General features: G+C 44.6%; 1 pseudogene across 1 annotated transcript; it reads right to left on the bottom strand.

Annotated features, from left to right (window-relative positions):
• Positions 1-9,890: 9,890 nt before the first annotated feature.
• LOC100958470 lies at positions 9,891-10,364 on the bottom strand (annotated as a pseudogene). Its single transcript, XR_154981.3, has one exon. The product of XR_154981.3 is annotated as a 60S acidic ribosomal protein P1 pseudogene (transcript).
• Positions 10,365-10,627: the final 263 nt, after the last annotated feature.

Raw genomic sequence — 10,627 nt, 5'->3', positions numbered from 1 at the left:
AGGATCTCATTGATTCAGATTTTTCTGCAAAGCAATTAGAAAAAAACAAATAATGTTTTCAATAAATTGTTAGCAGCAACAAAACAAAAATGGATTCCTCAATATACAGTTGAATCTGCATACTTGACCACCTCCTTTCATAGATTGGACATGCACCACATGTGCCTATCAGTACAATAAGCCTAGTTCCTTACATTGACCACCTCTGTATGTTAACCACTTTGTTCCAGTCCCTTGGGAAGTCAACTTGCAGAGGTTCTATTGTATTACCCTGACAAATTTCTGGTTCAAAATTTCTGGATACCCCTTGGCTGAACAGAAGTTGCATCTCTATAAAGTGGATAGATTCAACTGACAGGTTCTTTCTCATGGATTCCTTTCACCAACCATTAAAGTCATTCACCTCGATGTAGAGTGCTGATTTTATGCTCTCCAAGCCACAGTCTACTTAAAGATAGATTTTCCGTGCCAATTTATTAGTTGGTGCTGACCAGCCAACATGGACATTCCCACCTACTCTACTATCTTAAAGTTATGATTTCATTGTAAATAACAATAAATCATCATTCTTGCATATATTTATTCCTAGTGAGTTTGCTCAGACTACATCAGACCCTGTGGTAGGCAGAATGATAGTGTCCCAAAGATGTCCACATTTTAATTTCAGGAACCTATAATTATGTTACAAGGCAAGAGGGGGATTATGGTAGCAGATGGAATGAAGTTACTAATCAGTTGACTTTAACATGAGGAGATTGTCCACGTGGGCCCAATGTTATCATAAGGGTTCTTATGGTAAAAGAATAAGGTAGGGAAGTCAAGGTCAAAGTGATTTGATGTGATAAAGTTTTGACTAGCCATTGCTGGCTCTGAGGATGGAAAGAGGCATCTGTGTACAAAGAATGTGGGCAACCTCCCCTAGATCCTCTGAGGGGAACACAGCCCTGCTAACACCTTAATTTTACCCCATTTCAGACTTCTGGCATCCAGAACTGTATGACACTAAATTTGTATTGTTTTAAGCCACTAGATTCATAGTAATTTGTTACAGCAGCAGGAGGAAACTAATAGAGACCCGAAGAGACTGAGTGATTTTGGTTGCACTGATGAAATGCAGTTTCTGAAACTAAAAAGTAGTTTAGCTGCCGAGTAGTTTCCTGGACTTCTCTGGAAATATCTCAGTTTTACTTTCCTCTTGAATCATTGAAGCCCTCTGAAGATAACATAGGCTCTTAAAAAAATCTGTCAAATAGAGCGGTGCCTGTGGCTCAAAGGAGTAGGGCGCTGGCTCCATATGCTGGAGGTGCAAGTTCAAACCCAGCCCCGGCCAAGAAATGAAAAAAAAAAAAAAAATCTGTCAAATAAATAGATTTGGCAAAATATAGAGTGTGTGAGCCATGGCTAGTGGGTTGTTTTGTTTTGTTGTTTTGGGGGGGTTTTTTGAGACAGAGTCTCACTATGTCCCCCTCAGTAGAGTGCTGTGATGTTCACAGCTCACAGCAACCTCAAACACTTGGGCTTAAGCCATTCTCTTGCCTCAGCCTCCCAAGTAGCTGGGACTACAGGCGCCCACCACAACGCCTGGCTGTTTTTTATTGTTTAGCTGGCCTGAGCCAGATTATGAACTTGTCAGCCTCGGTGTATGTATCTGGTGCCTTAACCACTGTGCTACTGGCACCAAGCCAGGCTGGTGTGTTTTTTATGGTTGTAAAACTTTAAGGATTAACCATTTTTCTCTCTAACTGGTTGTGAAGGAATGCTTCTAACATAAATGTGATATTGTATATAGATAACATTGTATGTCAACTTTACTAGATCAGGGAATGCCTAGATATCTGGGCAAACATATTTCTGGGTGTTTCTGGGTATTACCAGTGGCATTTGAAGAGGTGGACTCAGTAAAGCAGAGGGTCCACCCAGGATGGGCAAATATCACTCACTCCCTTGAGGAACTGACTAAACAAAAGACAGAGGAAGAATTCACCCCTTCCTCCCACCTTGCTGCTTAAGGAACATCTCTCATCGTCTTCTTTCTCCTGGTTCTTAGGCCTTCAGACTTGGGCTACACTATCCCACCAGCTTTCCTGGGTCTTCAACTAAGAGACAGCAGATCATGGGACTTCTCAACCTTCATAATCATGTGAGCCATTATCTCATAATAAATCAAACAGTCTCTCTCTCTCTACATGCACACACACACACACCTCTGTCTCTTTAGAGAACCTAACAACTAGAGGCCAAGGGCTGAGTTCTCCTGGGCCCTCTGAACATTCATTGAAAAATCACTGACAAGATGCAAATTAATTGGCTCAGCACCTGCAGCTCAGCGGTTAGGGTACTGGTTCAAACCCAGCCCAGCCCGGGCCTGCCAAACAACAATGACCTCTACAACAACAACAACAAAAATAGCTGGGCATTGTGGTAGGTGCCTGTAGTCCCAGCTACTTGGGAGGCTGAGGCAAGAGAATTGCTGAAGCCCAAGAGTTTGAGGTTGCTGTTAGCTGTGACAGCACAGCACTCTAAGGAGGGTGACATAGTGAGACTCTATCACAAAAAAAAAAAAGATACAGACTAATAGGAGAAAAGGCATACAAATGTATTTAATGTGTATATATGAGAGCCTTCATAATGAAGACTGAAAAATAGATGGGCAATTGTCAGTTTTTATGCTTAGGTACAACGAAGTAGGGATAGGTGTGTAGAAATATGATTGGACAAAAGGGTGTGACCTAATACCAAATAGACTGAGTGGGGAAACTCAACAAGTCCTGTGTGTCTACATTCCTCTTAGCCTCTGCACATGCATTTTTTTCTTTCTAGGTATGGGGCAGGGCCCTTTCCAGAATGGGAGTCTTGTGACAGTCAGGCAAAGTAGGTGAGATAATTTCATTATGGCCAGTTTTTGCAGAGAATATGTTTAGGTTTTATGGCTGGGTTTTGAGAAAAGTAGTTCTGTGTGGCTTCCATGACCAACCTTGGGGAAGAGGGATTCTAGTTTCTATAACCACCCTGGAGAGAGAATGAGACTGAAAGAGGACAGGAAAAGATCAGAGAAAAACTTTTGCTTCTGAGCCCCTCATTTCAAGATCCCTTTTTCTGAGCTCCAACACAATCAAGAAATTGGTAATTAAACAGAATTAACAGCAAATGTGTGATAATAATACCAGCTTCTTTGTTTACCTACAAGGAAACTGTGGATTCAATTTAAAAGTCAATGCCTAGGCTCGGTGCCTGTGGCTCAAGTGGCTAAGGCGCCAGCCACATACACCTAAGGTGGTGGGTTCAAATCCAGCCGGGGCTGCCAAACAACATTGACGGCTGCAAACAAAAAAAATAGCCAGGAGTTGTGTCGGGCGCTTGTGGTCCCAGCTACTTGGGAGGCTGAGGCAGGAGACTCGCTTGAGCCCAGGAGTTGGAGGTTGCTGTGAGCTGTGATGCCACAGCACTCTACCCAGGGGTACACCTTGAGGCTCTGTCTCAAAAAAAAAAAAAAATTCAATGCCTAGTCTTGGCATACAGTAGTGACTTCCTTCATACAAGAGAAAGCTTCATTTCTATTCTGAGGCCTCTGGAAGCTTTTTAGATTGGCTGGTGAAAGAGCTTATGGCATTCTGGTCAACACAGCTGACACTCGTGCCATGTCCAACACTAAACACTAGGCCTGTTTGAAGAAGAAAGGACAAGTGGAGCATGTCAACGAATCATTCCAGCAGTGGTCAGCTAAGAAGCGCTCCTGAGAGGCCTGTTGTCATTCTCTAGTGCTGGAGTTGTCACAGAGTCAAACCAAGTGTAAATGAAAAGGTGCCTTGAAAAAATGCCATTAGCTGAAAGTTTCTGGCACTGGTCAAAACCCCTCCTGGTAAGAGACGTGGTATCCAGTTGTGAGCTCTTTGTAGCAAGAACTGATTGGTAGTACACTAACTAGCCACCCTCACTGGGCCCCTGTGGCACAGAGACTTTTCTTCTTAATGTTCATTGTTTCTAGTGAGTGCTGTATTTATGTGGCTTTAAAGCAGTCCTGTTTGTTAAAGTGAGGAAAAGTATATCAAGCAACAGAAATATGTACCACACATAGAGCAAAAAGAAAGCCTGGCTGGTTTGCGTTGAGCTTGTTTAGACTGAAGAATGGAGGAGGTGGGAGGTGGGAGGTGGGAGGTGGGAGTTTGCAGCCACTTTAAGGAGTTGGAGCCTTAGTCGAGGGGCAATGGGAGCTACCGAAGGGCTGGAAACAGGAGGAAGCGACCAGGTTGGGGAATTACTGATATTTGAGGGTTTCTTCCTTGATGATCTAATTTTCCTTAAGGCAGTGCTTTTCAAACTTCAGTGTGCATAGGAATTACCTGGCATCTTGGTAAAGTGTAGATTCTCATTTGGTAAGTCTAAGGTGAGGCTCTGGAGCCTGTAATAAGCTTGTCAGGGCTGCTGAGCCATGGCCTGGTCTGTGAGTAGAAAAGTCCTAAATAGGATCACTTGTGAGCATCCAACCATCAGCTTTTCTTTTCTTTTCTTTTTCTTTCTCTCTTTTTTTCCCCCTTGCTGGAAGGCATACACAATGGTCTTTTCTATCCTCAGAGAGCTGCATGTTTTTCTGGGGTAACCTAATTGCTCTTGCAGAGAACACTGTGGCTGTGGCGATGTCATTAGTCATTCATTCTAAGTGCTTCTTGTTCTGGACCATTGCTCAGACTTTTTACTCTTTCAGCTCAGACCTTTCTGCCTCATCTTGTTCTCTGCGTGCTCAGTTACCAAATGGGCTTTGAAATTCCTTTTTCCTGCTGTCTGCAGTGTGATTTGTTACCTCCCAAATGGAAGGGTTTTTTTGTGTAAGGAGCACACAGGGATAGTTCAACAAAGCAGTGTATCAAGTCAGTAGACGCAGCCACCATGGTTACAGCAAGAGGGAGGTACAAGTAAGGAGGACATGGGGATCGTTCCCAGAGCAGTGTGTTCCTGAACAAGGGGGCTGGCTGGTGCTAGAGTCAAAGGGTAAAGAGATGTGCTCTGATAGGATCTTGCATAGGGTGATGCCAGGAAATGTATTCTGACTGGATCCTGCTATGAGGCGATGCCAAGACTTGATATGCTTGGAGCCTGGATCCTGCCGTGCAGTGCCCACTTCTTAGTTCAGTCCCCAATCTTTGATCCAAACACTTAGGGTTTGCCCATGGTTGCACCCTTCATTCATCTGGGCAGGCTCAGGTTATATGACTTTCACCATGGGGATTCATAGCAACTGAAAAACAACTCACAACATTGTTATGTAAAAATTGAGCCACATTGGTCTGGTGCAGCAGTTCTCAACCTTCCTAATACTGTGACCCTTTAATACAGATCCTATGGATCGTGACCCACAGGTTGAGAACTGCTGGTCTGGTGTCTACAAATCTACTTCCCAATTCTTGAGTTTGACATCAAGCCAAGATTCTCCAAATGTGATCACTCTGCTTTAATTTGAATAGATGTGAAGGGAAGGTGCAGAAAAATAAATTACAATCTTTTAAATTAGGGCCTGAGCTTGGTGGCTTATACCTACAATCCCAGCACTCTAGGAGGCTGAGACAGGTGGATTTTCTGAGCTCGTGCATTCGAGACCAGCCTGAGCCAGAGCAAGACCCTGTCTCTAGAAGTGGCGGGCTCCTATAGTCCCAGCTTTTCTGGAGGCTGAGGCGAGAAAACTGCTTGAGCCCAAGAGTCTGAGGTTACTGTGCGCTATGACATCACAACACTCTACAGGGGTGACAAAGTGAGACTCTGTCTCAAATAAATAAATAAATGTATTTGTGTGCACCTCACTAAATAAATAAAATTAGTGTTACAGGGAGAGAAACATGGGACTCCCCTAACCTTTATTTTGGTCAATACAGCATATATACAGAGGGTGCCACAAAAATGCATGCACATTTTAAGAAAGGAAAAAGTTGTATTAAATTTGTGGTACTCAAGTCGTGTGTGACTTCTGTAATTACAGAAGGTGCTCAGGTGACTTGTATTCATCTTTTGTTATCAGTACATATTGAATATTACAATTTTAATATAGTTTTTTCCTTTCTAAAAGTGTGTATAGGCTCAGCGCCCGTAGCACAGTGGTTATGGTGCCAGCCGTGCACCAAGGGTGGCAGGTTCGAACCTGGCCCAGACCAGCTAAACAACAATGACAACTGCAACAAAAAAATAGTTGGGTGATGCAGCAGGTGCCTACAGTCCCAGCTACTTGGGAGGCTGAAGCAAGAGAATTGTTTAAGCCCAAGAGTTGGAGGTTGCCATGAGCTGTGATGCCATGGCACTCTACCAAGGGTAGAGTGAGACTCTGTCTCAAAAAAGAAAAAATTAATTAAAATAAAAGTGCATATACATTTTTTCTGGCATCCTCTGTATATACACACCACTGCATAAACTAAAATAAAATCTTAGCCTTCCCCCCAGTTGTCTAAATGGACCCCTCTCTTGGTCAAGGGCATACCCCTCCAAAAAATCCTTAAAGCTGAGTTGCTGGCCATAAGAGAAGAGTGATCAGATAGAACTCATCTTTCTCCATCTGTTTTGGAGTCATACTTTGTAACAATGAGATATCCAAAATCATTAACAAGCCTAAGGCCATGTAAGACAAAGGTTAAATCACACCTGCAGGCCATTGGTTTACTTAACCAATCCCTTGAGTGTTAACAGACTCTGTTCCAAGCCTTTAGACCAGTGATTTTCAACCAGTGTGCCTTGAGAGGACCTTAGGTGTGTCAGGAAAATCTTTAAAGATCATTAATTAAATTATTTTGAAAGAAGTTCAAAGCACGATAAATATATATATTTTTACTCTTGGTTTTTTTGATCAACATAATTTAAGTGTGCCACAGAAGTTTAACTATAGGTTCAAGTGTGCCATGAGATAAAAAAAAGGTTGAAAAACACTGCTTTAGATAGTAGGTTCATTTCTTTAACTTATTACAAATCAAAAAGTCTTTAAACCCACCTATAACTTATAATACTCTACTTGGAGATGTCTCACTTTTCAGGCCAAATCAATGTACATCTCCCATGTATTATGTAGATTTTTAATGTAATTTGATCTCCCTAAAATGTCTAAAACTGAACTGTAACCCAACCAGGGCAGGACCAAGGCTTCTTGGGTATGACTCTGCAGGCTGTGGTCACACATACTGGACTCTGAATAAACCTTTTTAAATTTTCTTGCAGAGTTTGAGTTTTTTCCATTGATGAGAGTATAATATAAATGAGGTAATAAATGTAAAGCGCTTAGCACAGTGTCTAGCACACAGGAAGCATCTCAAGGAAGTCAAAATATTATGCCCCCAAATATATTTTTTGACATATTTTGAGATGGCTGTGTAGGGAGCCAGCAAACAGAAATAGCCCTGCAAAGCTATTTCTGTGGGAATTTGCATCTATAGAGAATCTGCCTGTAGCCAGGCTTTCCCCCATCCAGATCTAGGAAAGATTAGCTGAGAGTCCAATACCTTGGAAGGTCTGAAAGAAACATTTACCATCTTGTCTCTGAGGGTGACTCCCTGTGAGGTTTCATCTATATGACGAGACCACCGGTGCTAGCCAGGCCTCTTCTCTCCCCTTCTCCCTCACATAACCTGGCTTGCTGCCATAACCTGGTTGACCACCAGAACTAGGCTGGGGCCGTGCCCTGAGCTCTATTCTTCCTGTAACCTGAAGATGGTTTAGAAGCTCTGCACCCCATTAGGTAATTACTCTGTGATTTTTCTTATATGCACATTAATAAATCTGTGTGCCTTTTCACCAACTAATCCGCCTTTTGTGAATATTGTTTTGTTTTGAGACAGAGACTCAAGATGTCACCCTGGATAGAGTGCTGTGGCATCATAGCTCACAGCAACCTCCAACTCTTGGGCTCAAGCAATCCTCTTGCTTCAATTTTTCCATTTTTAGTAGAGATGGGGTCTCACTTTTTTGCTCAGGCTGGTATCAAACTTGTGAGCTCAAGCAATCCACCCACCTGGGCCTCCCAGAGTGCTAGGATTACAGGGGTGAGCCACCACACCCAGCCGTTGTTGTTGTTAATGTTGTTGTTGTTCCTTTGTTTATCTGGGCCGGGCATGTTCAAACCCACCACCCCTGGTGCACGGGGCTGACACTCTAACCATAGAGCTATAGGTGCCCAGCCCTGTGAGGTTTTTTTTTTTAGCAAAACTTCAGAAGGCAAGGAGGACATTTTCCCTTGGTCTCTACACATCTCCTATATAGTAGCTATATATACACTTTATAGGGATATGAGAGTTAAGTAAAGTAACACAGGTAGAGCGCTAAGATAGTGCTCTACAAACGGAGCAAAGAGAACAAAGTGCCCATGTAGAGCACTTAGGATAGTGCCTGGCATATGGTAGATGCTAAACTCACCGTAGCTTTCGTGATGACGATGGTGGCAATGATGATGATGATGAGGAGGAGGAGAAGCAGGGGACGACAGGAGAAGAAGCAAGAGAAGGGGGAGAAGAAGGAAGAGGGGAGGAGAAGGAGAAAACATAGGAGTTATTAGAGGAAGAAGCGATGGTTGGTGGAGAGCTGGGGGAGAGGGATGTCAAGCTTAACTTAGACGGCAGTGGGGTGCTGGTAAATGTTTAACAACTGGCATTCAGTACACCACTGGATAAAGGGCAGAATACGGTTAGTTCTGTGAGTCTCCAAGGCTGATTTTGGTGGTGAGCACATGACTGTGAGGAGTGAGGAGTGATGGCAGGAGCACACAAACCTTTAGGAGCCTTCCTTCATTCCTGCTGTCACGATGGTGGTTATTTTACAGTGAATACTGTGTCCTAAGCCCAGAGTGGTGGCATGTTCCTCTGGTCCCAGCTACTAGGGAGACGGAGGTGGGAGATACCTTCAGTCCAGGGGTTCGAAACCTCATCTCTTAAAAAAAAAAAAAAAACCCTGAGGCCAGGGACGGTGGTTTATGCCTATAATCTTAGCACTCTAAGAGGCTGAGGCAGGTGGATTGCTTGAGCTTATGAGTTTGAGACCAGCCTGAGCAAAAGTGAGACCCTGTCTCTACTAAAAAAAATAGAAAAACTGAGGCAAGATGATCCCTTGAGCCCAAGAGTTGGAGGTTGCTATGAGCTATGACACCATAGCACTCTACCCTGGGTGAAAGCTTAAGACTCTGTCTGAAGGCTCGGCACCTGTGGCTCAAGTGGCTAAGGCGCCAGCCACATACACCTAAAGGTGGCAGGTTCGAATCCAGCCCGGACCTGCCAAACAACAATGACGGCTGCAACCAAAAAATACCCAGGCATTGTGGTGGGTGCCTGTGGTCCCAGCTACTTGGGAGGCTGGGACAGGAGACTCACTCAATTAATAAAAGAGAATTAACGGACTCCTTGATAAAAGGACCTGGCATAATACTACCTTCTCTTCAGCATCCCTCTCCTCCCCCATTAGCTTAATTCAGCAGGATAGTGACCAGGGAGTGACCACAAGCAAGGTGAGGGTACTGGCTGGGCCCCCATAGCTCTGTGGTTAGAGCGCTGGCCACATGCTCCAGGGCTGTGGGTCAGAACCCAGCCCAGGCCTGCTAAACAACAACAACAAAAAATAGCTAAGCATTGTGGCAGGCACCTGTAGTCCCAGCCAGTAGGGAGGCTGAGACAAGAGAATCACTTGGGCCCAATGGTTGGAGGTTGCTGTGAGCTATGATACCAAGGGACTCTACCCAGGGTGACAAAGTGAGACACTGTCTCAATTAAAAAAAAAAGAGAGAAAAGGTGAGGGTACTGTGTGCTTCTCTCCCGCTCTGGAGTGCATCATGTTGTACGAGTTAAACTCTTTTCCTCCCCTCTATCAACCCAGATGCATATTTATACCCATTATTATTGTTCTTTTTTTTTTTTTTGACAGAATCCAACTTTTTAACGAACACATTACAAAAACGATTTAGTCAAAAAGACCAAAGCCCGTGTCATCATCAGATTCCTCAGATTCTTCTTTCTTTGCTTCTGCTTTCTTCTCCTCAGCTGGGGCAGCAGCAGTGGAGGGGGCAGGACCTTCTGCTGGTGCAGCACCAGCTGCTGGAGCAGGTCCACCAGCCCCTACTTGCAGATGAGGCTACCACTGTTGACATTGGCCAGGGCCTTTGCAAACAAGCCAGGCCAAAAAGGTTCAACATTTACACCAGCTGCTTTAATGAGGGCATTGATCTTATCCTCCGTGATGGTTACCTCATCGTCATGCAAAATGAGGGCTGAGTAAATGCAGGCGAGCTCTGAGACGGAGGCCATGGTGGGAGCGAGTACTGAGACGGCGCTGCCAGGCGCGGTGCTAGTCACCGGATGAAGTGAGGGCCTCACCCCAACGCGGCCTTAGCTTCCTCGGAAGAACCGAGCACCAGCTCGGCGCCTGTGGCTCAAGCAAAGCAGCTAAGGCGCCAGCCACATACACCTGAGGTGGCGGGTTCAAATCCAGCCCGGGCCCGCCAAACAACAATGACGGCTGCAACCAAAAAATAGCGGGGCGTTGTGGTGGGCGCCTGTGGTCCCAGCTACTCGGGAGGCGTAGGCAGGAGACTCGCTTCAGCCCAGGGGTTGGAGGTTGCTGTGAGCTGTGATGCCATAGCACTCCATCCAGGGCGACAGCTTGAGGCTCTGTCTCAAAA

This window comes from Otolemur garnettii, unplaced genomic scaffold, assembly GCF_000181295.1.
Source record: "Otolemur garnettii isolate 467f Iridium unplaced genomic scaffold, OtoGar3 scaffold00297, whole genome shotgun sequence".
NCBI classification, from domain to species: domain Eukaryota; kingdom Metazoa; phylum Chordata; class Mammalia; order Primates; family Galagidae; genus Otolemur; species Otolemur garnettii.
Note: the sequence above shows the minus strand (reverse complement) of the source record. Positions and strands in the feature narration are given on the sequence as shown.